Raw genomic sequence first — 12,519 nt, forward strand, 5'->3', positions numbered from 1 at the left:
CCTGCCCCAGCCCTGAGCCCCCTCCCAGAGCCAGCACCCCAAACCCCCTCCTGCACGACAAGCCCCTGTCCCAGCCCTGAGCCCCCTCCCAGAGCCTGCACCCCAACCCCCCCCCCCCGCCCGACAAGCCCCTGCCCCAGGCCTGACCCCTGTCACAGAGCCTGCACCCCGAACCCCTGGCCCAGCCCTGAGTCCCCTCCCAGAGCCTGCAGCCTGAACCCCCTCCTGCACCCTGAACCCCTGCCCCATCCCTGAGCCCCCTCCTAGAGCCTGCACCCCAAACCCCTGCCCTAGCCCTGAGCCTGCTCTCAAAGCCTACACCCCAAACCCCCTCCTGCACCCTGAACCCCTGCCCCAGCCCTGAGCCCCCTCCCAGAGCCAGCAGCCTGCACCCCAACACTCTGCCCCAGCCTGGAGCCTCCTCCTGGACCCAAACACCCTCCCAGAGCTTACAAGCAGTTCTCCAGCACCAAGCCCTTAACGCAACTGTCCCTGTAGCAGTGACTGCTCTGGTCCTATTTTTGACCTCTGCTGCCCAAGGATTAAAGTGCCTGGAAGCCCACCTCCCATTTAACAGCCCCAGCACATCTGGGAAATGCCTCTTTCCCTGCCACCTCCACAAGCCTGGCTCCAGCTCTCCCTGCTGCTGCTGCTTGGGCCAGGAAGAGCCTAGATCTCGGGAGGAGGGGAACTGGCACAGGAACAAGGCGATGGAGACCCGGGGGTACAGCAAAGACGAAGGCCAACGCCCGGCAAAGGAAAGGCTTGGCAGCAGACAAAGGAGCACAACCTGAAGTCTGTAGGTGCTCCCAAGACTTGCCCATTATGACCAGCTTGATGCTGTCCTGCACTGAGAAGCTGCCATCACCACCCTGGAAAGCAGCTGGAAAACACTCTCAAACCGGCACTCTCCACGCTGTTTGCTGGGAATCAGGAGCGAAGCACCAATGACTGTGAGCCTGTCCATACAGCCCAAGGTGGGGAAAAGCCCAACACAGTAGCACTTATCTCCCGCTGCTCCCTCTCGGTCTGCTTTACCCTCACCTCGGCCAGGATAGCCTCGCAACTAGACACATGGGCAGAAAGCGCGCTGGGGCATCACACAGAGCGACCACATCACAGAGGGAGGCAATCAGCCCTGCCCCCTCCCACAAGGCCTTGGAGCACCTGCCCTACAAGCGTGGCGCCTAGTTCCAGGCACCACGTTTCACCAAAGATATTGCCAAACCGGAAGGAGTCCAGGGAACAGCCACAAGAATAATTAGCAAAAAGAAAAGGAGTACTAGTGGCAACTTAGAGACTAACCAACTTATTTGAGCTGAAGTGAAGAAACAGATTGACAGAGCCAGAAGAGTTCCCAGAAGTCACCTACTACAGGACAGGCCTAACAAAGAAAATAACAGAACGCCACTAGCCGTCACCTTCAGCCCCCAACTAAAACCTCTCCAAAGCATCATCAAGGATCTACAACCTATCCTGAAGGACAATCCTTCACTCTCACAGATCTTGGGAGACAGGCCAGTCCTTGCCTACAGACAGCCCCCCAACCTGAAGCGAATACTCACCAACAACCACATACCACACAACAGAACCACTAACCCAGGAACCTATCCTTGCAACAAAGCCCGTTGCCAACTGTGCCCACATATCTCTTCAGGGGACACCATCATAGGGCCGAATCACATCAGCCACACTATCAGAGGCTCGTTCGCTTGCACATCTACCAATGTGATATATGCCATCATGTGCCAGCAATGCCCCTCTGCCATGTACATTGGCCAAACTGGACAGTCTCTACGTACAAGAATCAATGGACACAAATCAGACGTCAAGAATTATAACATTCATAAACCAGTCGGAGAACACTTCAATCTCTCTGGTCACTCGATTTCAGACCTAAAGGTCAAAATATTAGAACAAAAAGACTTCAAAAACAGACTCCAACGAGAGACTACTGAATTGGAATTAATTTGCAAACTGGATACAATTAACTTAGGCTTGAATAGAGACTGGGAGTGGATGTGTCATTACACAAAGTAAAACTATTTCCCCTTGTTTATTCCCTCCCCCACCTCCTCGGACGTTCCTGTCAACTGCTGGAAATGGCCCACCTTGATTATCACTACAAAAGGTTTTCTCCCCCCCTCCCCACTCTCCTGCTTGTAATAGCTCATCTTAAGTGATCACTCTCCTTACAGTGTGTATGATAAACACCCATTTTTTCATGTTCTGTGTGTATATAAATCTCCTCACTGTATTTTCCACAGTATGCATCTGATGAAGTGAGCTGTAGCTCACGAAAACTTATGCTCAAATAAATTGGTTAGTGTCTAAGGTGCCACTAGTACTCCTTTTCTTTTTGCGAATACAGACTAACCCGGCTGCTACTCTCAAAAGAATAATTAGGGGGCTGCGGGGACCGACTTGTGAGGAACAAAATCTGCTTATCTCGGCTAAGCAACAACCGGGAGACAGAAGAGTCTTGCTGATACCTGCAGGGTATAAAGAACAGGAGGACTTGTGGCACCTTAGAGACGAACACATTTATTTGAGCTTAAGCTTTCGTGAGCTACAGCTCACTTCATCGGATAAATTGGTTAGTCTCTAAGGTGCCACAAGTCCTTCTTTTCTTTTTGCGAACACAGACTAACACGGCTGCTACTCTGAAACCTGCAGGGTATAAACACTAAGGAGGGGAGGAATTATTTAACAGAACTGTCACCTGACAATGGCGAGGAAGGGGACAAACAGAGGGCTGCTTCTCAGGCATAACCAGGATCATTTGACAGTTACCTTCCCTACCTGCTGAATCTTGTCCAACTCAGACTGTAAGCTCCCTGGGGCAGGGACTGTCTGTACATGTTTCTGCTGCCCCTAGCAGACTAGGGCCCTGATCAGGATCCATAGGGGCCACGCAATACAAATAATTCAATCCAGTACACAGGGGTGTAACTGGGCCAAGTCAGATTAAAGGGAAAGGAAAGACGCCGAGAAGGTGCTGTAGCGTGTGGGGACCAATCTCCCAATCAGCTCGTGTAACATTTGAAACTCGATTGGCTACAACTCTAGTGAGGGTACAATAAGGAACAAACTCTCCTATGCTGGATGATCTAACAGGGCTTCCCCACCTCTGGCTACCCGGACTCATAGCCAGGCTTGAGGCAGAGTTCAGCAAAGATTTCTAGCCTATTCCAAGTGTCCCGTTAGGGTACAGCTCCCCTGGCTGAGTCACCAGTTCCTTCATCTGACAGCAGAGCAGCAACCAAGGGCTCACATGAAGGCTGCTCAGCAGGGCTCCGTGACCTCAGCAGACTGACAAAAGACGCGGCCCCAGATGCTGCCTTCACATACAGCTGTGCAGCTCTCACTAAACCCTCGGTATCAGCAACCACAGTGACTGGTGCTGCCTAAGATCTTGGCGTGGGTGACGGGCTATCAGATGACCCAGTCAATCCCCCGGGTGGCTATGCTGGCATGCACCCTGCTGTACATTTCTAGATTTATAGATTTGGAGGCCAGAAGGGAACCCTGTGGTCAGCCAGTCTGCCCTGCAAAACACAGCCCACGGACCCACGCTCAGCACTTCATGCATCAGGCCAGTAACTCATTCTGTCCACTCTAGCTTAGACCGATGTGACGATGTGACGCAGCAGGGAGGGGGGAGTGTTGACCTGGGAATGTGCCCTGGGGATGGGAGACCTGAGAGCCTGTCACCTGAGCCAGGAGGGGGAGGGGGAGGTAACACCTCTGCCCAGGAATGTGGATGGAGGCTGCAGCAGGGAACCTGCTCGGTGGGTTTAGTTTTCAGTTTGGGGCTGGGTGGAGGAACACAGGGAACCCCAGGGCTGGGGTCTAAGCTCCCTGCTCCCCCAGAAGGACTTCACTGAGGGGTCCTGGGTGTACCCACAAGCTCTGTTTTGGACTGTGTTCCTGTTGTCCAATAAACCTTCGGTTTTACTGGCTGGCTGAGAGTCTCAGTGAATCCCAGGAAGAGGGGTGCAGGGCCTGGACTCCCCCACACTCCGTGACAACTGGTGGCAGCGGTGGGATCTACTGCACCCCGTGAACGGCGCTTCCTGCAGTAAGTGACTGGGGAACAGTAAAACGAAGGGGGATTGACGGGGACCAGGCGTGCTGAAGATTCAGAGAGAGACGGTTTCAGGGGGCGGTTAACCCCTGGGAGTGTGTCACCAGAGAGAAGGACTTTTGCAGTAACAGGGTCCCCCGGGGGATTGCAGCGAGCGGTCCCAGGGGCGGAGGAGTCTGCAGCTCGACCCTGGCAAAGAGGTGGTGACCTCAAGAAGGACTGGCACACTAGGGGCTTTTCCTGGAAACTGTGGACAGCTGCCCGGCCTGCGAGTGGCCAGCCGGGAGATGTACGCTAAACGCCTTAAGAGCGACCTGGTGGAGCTGTGCAGGCAGAGGGGGCTGCGCGTCGGGAGGTCCACCAAGGAACAGCTGATTGCCCAGTTGGAGGAGAGGGATCGCTTGGATGACCCGATCCCTGTCCCTGAGGGAAGCCGCCCGGCGGACGCAGCGTGGGCCCTGGGGCCTGACCAGGCTGGGAGGGGTCAGACTGCTGCCCAGGACACCCCGAGACCCTTCCTACCTATGCCTGGGGGAGGGGTTGTGGGAAGCCCAACGAATACCGAGGGCCCCCTGACCCCAGCAGCCAGCAGGGGATCCTCCCAGCGGAGCTCCCCATCCCTGGAGCGGATGCGGCTGGAATGGGAGAGGGAGAGGAAAATGAGGGAGCTGGAGGATCATGAAAAACAACGTCAACATGAGGAGAAACAACGTCAACATGAGCAGGAGGAGAAGGAGAGGGAGCGTCAGGAGAAGGAGAGGGAGCGTCAGGAGAAGGAGAGGGAACGTCAGGAGAAGGAGAGGGAACGTCAGCATGAGCAGGAGGAGAAGGAGAGGGAGCGTCAGGAGAAGGAGAGGGAACGTCAACATGAGCAGCAGGAGAAGGAGAAACAAAGACAGCATGAACTGGAACTGGCCAGGCTGAGGAGCAGTGGGGCCCCGGCTGCGGTGAGTGAGGGGGGACCCAAGACTGCAAGGAGCTTTGATAAGTGCTTCCTGGCCCAGCGGAAGGAGGGGGAGGACATGGATAGCTTCCTGACGGCCTTTGAGAATGCCTGCGAGCTGCACAGGGTTGACCCTGCAGACAGGCTCCAGTTCCTCACCCCCTTACTGGACCCCAAAGCCGTGGAGGTCTACAGCCGGATGACAGGGGCAGAGGCAGGGGACTATGAACTGTTCAAACAGGCCCTGCTCCGTGAGTTTGGGCTGACCCCCGAGATGTACCGGAGAAGGTTCCGGAGTCAGCATAAAACGCCTGAGGTCACCTACCTACAACTGGTCAACAGGATGCAGGGATATGCCCGCAAGTGGACAGCGGGGGCCCAAACTAAAGAGGACCTGCTTGACCTGTTTGTACTGGAGCACCTGTATGAACAGTGCCCTTCCGACCTGAGGCTGTGGCTGGTGGACAAAAAGCTCGCGAACCCCCAGCATGCAGGGCAGCTGGCCGACGAGTTTGTGAACAGTCGGTCAGGGGGTAGCCGGGAGGAGTCCCAAAAGAACAGGCCCCCCCCGATGCAGAGAGAGAGTCACCATGGGGCCTCCCAGCGGGGAAATAGGGAGAACCCCCTCCAAAGGGGAACGCCTGGTGTCGGGCCCCTCCGACCCGTTCGAGGGGACCAACGTGACCTGAGCTGCTATCACTGTGGCCAGAGAGGCCACGTACGGGCCCAGTGCCCCGGGCTCAGGGACAAACTGAGCAGACCCAACCTACCCAGGGTTAACTGGGTAGGGACTCAGCTGGACGAGGGGCAGCCGACCCAGGAAAGGGGGGCTACCAGTTTGCCACCTGCTCAGGAGGGAAGAGTACCCCCAGCCAGCCCCGCCCGAGGGCTGGAGGCTCTGGACTCAGGGTGCTCGGTTTACAGGGTGGGTGCGGGGCTGTCCCTCCGGAGAGAGTGCCTTGTTCCCCTGGAGGTGGATGGGAGGAAGGTCAATGGATACTGGGATACGGGCGCGGAGGTGACGCTGGCCCGGCCCGAGGTGGTGGCCCCAGATCGGGTGGTGCCCAACACCTACCTGACCCTGACGGGGGTGGGCGGGACCCCATTTAAGGTGCCCGTGGCAAGGGTACACCTGAAATGGGGGACCAAGGAGGGCCCCAAGGATGTGGGGGTACACCACCATTTGCCCACTGAAGTTTTGATGGGGGGAGACCTAGAGGACTGGCCAAGCGACCCCCAGACCGCCCTGGTTGTGACCCGTAGCCAGAGCCGGCGAGGGGCACTGCGACCTGACCCTGGGGAGGGTACCACACTGGAGGCGCGAGACCCTACTCGGGTGGGGAGGGAGCGCCGAGGGGCACGGCTCAGAGAGGCTGCGGCCTCAGACCTGGCCACAGAGGGGGAACCGGGCCCCATCCCTTCCCCAGCCGCTGAGTTCCAGGCCGAGTTGAGGAAAGATCCCTCCTTGCAGAAGCTCAGGGACCTGGCCGACCTCAGTGAGGGACGGACCATGAGGAGAGGCTGCCAGGAGAGGTTCCTGTGGGAGAAGGGGTTCCTGTACCGAGAATGGGCTCCCCCAGGGGAAGGGGAGTCCTGTGGGGTCAGGAGGCAGCTGGTGGTCCCCCAGAAGTACCGCCGCAAGCTCCTGTCCCTGGCCCATGACATCCCCCTCGCAGGGCACCAGGGAATCCGGCGCACCCGGCAGAGGTTGCTACAGAACTTTTACTGGCCCGGGGTCTTTACCACCGTCCGGCAGTATTGCCGATCCTGTGACCCCTGTCAGAGGGTGGGGAAGGCCCGGGACAAGGGGAAAGCGGCGTTGAGACCTTTGCCCATCATAGAGGAGCCTTTCCAGAAGGTGGCCATGGACATCGTGGGGCCTCTCAGCAAGACGACCCGGTCGGGGAAGAAATACATTCTGGTGGTGGTAGATTTCGCCACCCGCTACCCCGAGGCAGTGCCCTTAGCTTCCATTGAAGCAGACACCGTGGCAGATGCGCTCCTGACCATTTTCAGCCGAGTGGGGTTCCCCAGGGAAGTCTTGACAGACCAAGGCTCCAACTTCATGTCGGCCCTGCTCCGGTGCTTGTGGGAGAAATGTGGGGTCCGGCATGACTGGGCCTCAGCGTATCACCCCCAGTCCAATGGGCTGGTGGAGAGGTTTAACGGGACGCTAAAGATGATGCTGAAAACCTTTATGAACCAGCACCCGCAGGATTGGGACAAGTACTTACCTCACCTGCTGTTCGCGTACAGGGAGGTGCCCCAGGAGTCTACCGGATTTTCGCCTTTCGAACTGTTATATGGAAGGAGGGTGAGGGGCCCCCTGGACCTGATGAGAGACGAGTGGGAGGGGAAGGCCACTCCCGATGGAGAGTCAGTGGTGGAGTATGTCCTGACCTTCCGAGAGAGACTGGCTGAACTCATGGGCCTGGCCAGGGAGAATCTGGCCAGAGCCCAGAGGAAGCAGAAGGTCTGGTATGACCGCACGGCGCGGGCCCGGGCCTACGCCACTGGGGATCAGGTGATGGTTCTCATCCCCGTGAGAAAGAACAAACTACAGGCCGCCTGGGAGGGCCCGTTCAAGGTCGTCAAGCAGCTCAATGAGGTAAACTATGTGGTGGAGCTGTCGAACCGGGCCCACCACCGCCGGGTGTACCATGTGAATATGATGAAGTCATATTATGCCAGGGGGAATGTGGTGTTAGCTGTGTGTGGTCAGTGGGAGGAGCAGGGAGATGACCCTTTAGTAGATCTATTCCCTGGGACCAGAGCTGGTTCCCCCCTGGAAACAATCCCCCTCTCGGATCAGCTCACCCCTGCCCAGCAAGCTGAGGTCAGGGGGGTGCTGCATCCGTACCGACAGCTGTTTTCCAACCAGCCTGGACGCACTAATCTGACTGTCCACCGGGTGCAGACAGGGTCGCACCCGCCGATAAGATGCTCCCCCTTCCGAGTCACAGAGAAAACTGCTCAGGACCTGGAAAGAGAGGTCCGGGACATGCTGGCTTTGGGAGTGATCCAGCCATCGGCCAGCCCTTGGGCCTCGCCGGTGGTGCTGGTCCCCAAAAAGGATGGGTCAGTCCGGTTCTGTGTGGACTATCGGAAGCTCAATGCCATCACTGTATCGGATGCCTACCCCATGCCCAGGCCGGACGAGCTCCTAGACAAGCTGGGAGGAGCTCGGTACCTTACCACCATGGACCTTACAAAGGGCTACTGGCAAGTGCCGCTGGATGCAGATGCCCGGCTGAAATCGGCCTTTATCACCCCTCTGGGGCTCTATGAGTTTCTGACCCTGCCTTTCGGCCTCAAGGGAGCGCCGGCCACCTTCCAGCGCCTGGTGGACCAGCTCCTGAGGGGGATGGAGAGTTTTGCCGTGGCGTATATTGACGACATCTGTGTCTTTAGCCAGACCTGGGAGGACCACGTGTCCCAGGTTAGACAAGTGCTGGACCGACTCCAGGGGGCTGGGCTGACTGTCAAAGCGGAGAAGTGCAAGGTGGGGATGGCTGAAGTATCTTACCTGGGCCATCGGGTGGGGAGCGGCCGCCTAAAGCTGGAACCGGCCAAGGTGGAGGTGATCAGAGACTGGCCCGCTCCCCACACCAAAAAGCAGGTCCAAGCCTTTATTGGGATGGCAGGATACTACCGAAGATTTGTGCCCCACTTTAGCGCCATAGCCACCCCCATCACTGAGCTATGCAAGAAGGGGAAGCCAGACAAGGTGGTTTGGACCGAGCAGTGCCAGGAGGCTTTCCGGGCGCTGAAGGAGGCTCTGGTCAGTGGCCCAGTTCTAGCAAACCCAGACTTTGACAAGCCCTTTGTGGTGTTCACCGACGCCTCCGACACGGGACTGGGGGCGGTGTTAATGCAGGAGGATGAAAAGGGGGAGAGACACCCCATCGTGTACCTGAGCAAGAAGTTGCTACCCCGGGAGCAACACTACGCGGCCATCGAGAAGGAGTGCCTGGCCATGGTGTGGGCCCTCAAGAAACTAGAGCCCTATCTCTTCGGGCGACACTTCACCGTCTACACCGACCACTCTCCCCTGACCTGGCTGCACCAGATGAAAGGAGCCAACGCCAAGCTCCTGAGGTGGAGCCTGCTCCTGCAGGATTACGACATGGACGTGGTCCACGTGAAGGGAAGTGCCAACCTGATAGCGGATGCGCTGTCCCGGAGAGGGGGCCCCGAACTTCCCCAGGTCACTGGTCACAGTGACCCCGCTCAGTTCAGTCTCGAAGGGGGGAGAGATGTGACGATGTGACGCAGCAGGGAGGGGGGAGTGTTGACCTGGGAATGTGCCCTGGGGATGGGAGACCTGAGAGCCTGTCACCTGAGCCAGGAGGGGGAGGGGGAGGTAACACCTCTGCCCAGGAATGTGGATGGAGGCTGCAGCAGGGAACCTGCTCGGTGGGTTTAGTTTTCAGTTTGGGGCTGGGTGGAGGAACACAGGGAACCCCAGGGCTGGGGTCTAAGCTCCCTGCTCCCCCAGAAGGACTTCACTGAGGGGTCCTGGGTGTACCCACAAGCTCTGTTTTGGACTGTGTTCCTGTTGTCCAATAAACCTTCGGTTTTACTGGCTGGCTGAGAGTCTCAGTGAATCCCAGGAAGAGGGGTGCAGGGCCTGGACTCCCCCACACTCCGTGACAACCCCCCAAGCAGGAGAACTCCTATGACTTCCCTCGGGCGGCTCTGCCAAAGCCTGATTCAGCTTCATGTCCGATTTCTTCCCAGCTATTCAGCTTGAAGGTTCCCTGTTCATTTCATCCCCCTCCCATATCACTCAGTGGGCTGGAAGTGTAGCTGATGCTACCATAGCCCCCTAGCGCACACACAGCCTGCCCCACCACCAGGGGTTTTTCCACCTTCCTGAATGACACAACTGTGGGGACAGAAGCTCTCTTCTGTCAACATCACAGCATCCACACTGCGGGTTTTCTCACACCCCTGACCAACGTAGCTATGCCGACAACTCTGAAGTGCATACTAAGGCTATCTCTAAACTACAAAGAAAAGTCAGCCAACTTACAGCCACCCCATTGATTCCTGCCGTAGCTGATGTCCATGCTGCCCTCAGTGTGCCGTCCTCACTAGGAGAGCTTCCACTTACTGGAAAGGGGCAGCGTGGGGGGCTGAGAGCCACGGATCTCAGCTCCTCACAGCTCCCCACTGGGAGCCAGCTGACCCCGGTGCTTCTCGCCTCCCTGCTCCCAGCTGGTGCGGGTGGAGAAGGGGGCGGGCTGCCGCCCAGGGCTTCTCACCTCCGGCAGGGAGATCCACACCCGTAGTCTGCTGGTCGGCTGCTGTGCTCCCAGCAGGGAGCCGGGACCCTGGGAAGCAGCCGAAGCCAGGAGCATGGGTGGCAGCCCAGCTTGGAGCGGAGACCGAGCAGCAGCCAGGCTCTGGAGCCAGGAATCAGTTTTCTTGTCAATTTCATGGGTCCTCCATGGGTGCCGTGAAATTGAGGAGACAGCCCCAGTAAGTAACACAGTGCGGCTCTGGTGGAGGTGGTTTTCTGATGTCGGCACAGCCGCAGGAACGCCGTGCGTACACCTCCGCCGGTCCGTCCACAAAAGCTGACTGTTGTCGTGTAGACACAGCCTAAGGCAGGGAGGTGAACACGCGGCTCTTCACACAAAGCCAAGCTCGGCATTCGCACGCGGCAGAGGCTGAGGCCCGTGACCCGAACCCCAGCCTCTACGTGGGAGGAAGGCAGACTCGGAGCTACTGACACCCCAGGCTTTGGTAGAGGGGGCGGGTGGCATTTCCTCAGCAGCTACCCTGCGGTAACCGTGAAAGAACGGCTTGAAACGGTAATATCAGCAAGTGCCCAGGGCGCGTCGCACGCCCGGGGCCAAGCTGCAGGGCAGCGACACCGAGGGCACCGCTCCCTGCCCCGGGACCCGGCGCCTGCTGCCAGCCCCGTGCACTGAGCTGTGCCCTGGGGACATCGCGAGCCGAGGCGACAACGCTCCCCCCACATTCGGGCACCCAGGGGCCTGTGGGGACAGGACGAGGGGAAGCTGGGTCTCTCGGGTGGGGGAAAGGAGACGGGTCCCTCAGCGCAGGAGAGGTGGTGGGGAGCCCGCCCGGGGAGGAGGTGGGACCCTACCGGAGGCCCCTCAGCAGTGGGAAAGGAAAGGGGGAGGGATAAGGTGGGGCTCCTCCCCCTGAGGGACCCGGCCTGTTGGCCCCTGCGGGAAGGGGGAGCTGGACACGTGCGGGGGAACTTGGCCAAGGGGCAGGAACTGGACACGTGGGGGGCCAGGACCCGGCTGGGGCGGGGGGGGGGATTGGACGCTGGACCCGTGAGGAGAGACCAGGCAGGACCTGGACCGTGGGGGGGGGGGGGAGCTGAACACATGTGGGGTTGGGGGGGGGATTTGTCCCGCGGGCGGGGGGGGGGGAAGCTGGACACGTTGGGGGGAACTTGGCCCGTGGGGGGGGAGCTGGACACGGGGGGGGGCGTTGGGGGAGACTTGGCCCGTGGGGGGGGGGAGCTGGACGGGGGGGGGGCGTTGGGGGAGACTTGGCCCGTGGGGGGGGAAGCTGGACACGGGGGGGGGGTTGGGGGGAGGAGCTGGGCCCATGGGGGGGAGAGCTGAACACGGGGGGGGGTTGGGGGGAGGAGCTGGGCCCGTGGGGGGGGAGCTGGACACGGGGGGGGGTTGGGGGGACTTGGCCCGTGGGGGAGGGGGAAGCTGGACACGGGGGGGGGTTGGGGGGACTTGGCCCGTGGGGGAGGGGGAAGCTGGACACGGGGGGGGGGGTTGGGGGAGACTTGGCCCGTGGGGGGGGGAGCTGGACACGGGGGGGGTTGGGGGGAGGAGCTGGGCCCGTGGGGGGGGGAGCTGGACACGGGGAGGGGGTTGGGGGGACTTGGCCCGTGGGGGAGGGGGAAGCTGGACACGGGGGGGGTTGGGGGGAGGAGCTGGGCCCGTGGGGGGGGGAGCTGGACACGGGGAGGGGGTTGGGGGGACTTGGCCCGTGGGGGAGGGGGAAGCTGGACACGGGGGGGGGTTGGGGAGACTTGGCCCGTGGGGGGGGGAGCTGGACACGGGGGGGGTTGGGGGGAGGAGCTGGGCCCGTGGGGGGGGGAGCTGGACACGGGGAGGGGGTGGGGGGACTTGGCCCGTGGGGGAGGGGGAAGCTGGACACGGGGGGGTTGGGGGGAGGAGCTGGGCCCGTGGGGGGCTGGGGGGGGGGGACCGTCGGACTCACCGGCTCGGCGGGGCGGGCGGGCAGCCTGGGCCCCTCCCGGCTTCCTCCTGCGGCCCAGGACCCCCGCGCGCCGGGCGCCGAACCGCCCGCCGTTACCATAGAGATCCGGGGCGGGGCCGGAACACCACGTGTCCCCGTCACCGAGACTACAGCTCCCGGCAGGCACTGCGCCCCATGGAACTACGACTCCCAGCATGCCCCGCGTCCCATGGGACTACGGCCCCCAGCATGCCCCGCGCCTCCGAGAACTGCAGCCCCCAGC

The 12,519-nt window shown here is 60.2% G+C and overlaps 1 protein-coding gene across 2 annotated transcripts in view; it reads right to left on the reverse strand.

The window, feature by feature from the left end:
- The window catches only part of TTLL4 (tubulin tyrosine ligase like 4), a 51,383-nt gene extending 39,019 nt beyond the window's left edge, over nucleotides 1-12,364 (reverse strand). For both annotated transcript variants that reach the window (XM_074967011.1, XM_074967010.1), the window contains exon 1: nucleotides 12,258-12,364. The gene's annotated coding sequence lies outside the window, so the exon portion shown is untranslated. The remainder of the gene's footprint in view (nucleotides 1-12,257) is intronic.
- Between the last annotated feature and the right edge of the window lie 155 nt (nucleotides 12,365-12,519).

Source organism: Natator depressus, chromosome 11 (assembly GCF_965152275.1).
Source record: "Natator depressus isolate rNatDep1 chromosome 11, rNatDep2.hap1, whole genome shotgun sequence".
In the NCBI taxonomy this organism is placed as follows: domain Eukaryota; kingdom Metazoa; phylum Chordata; order Testudines; family Cheloniidae; genus Natator; species Natator depressus.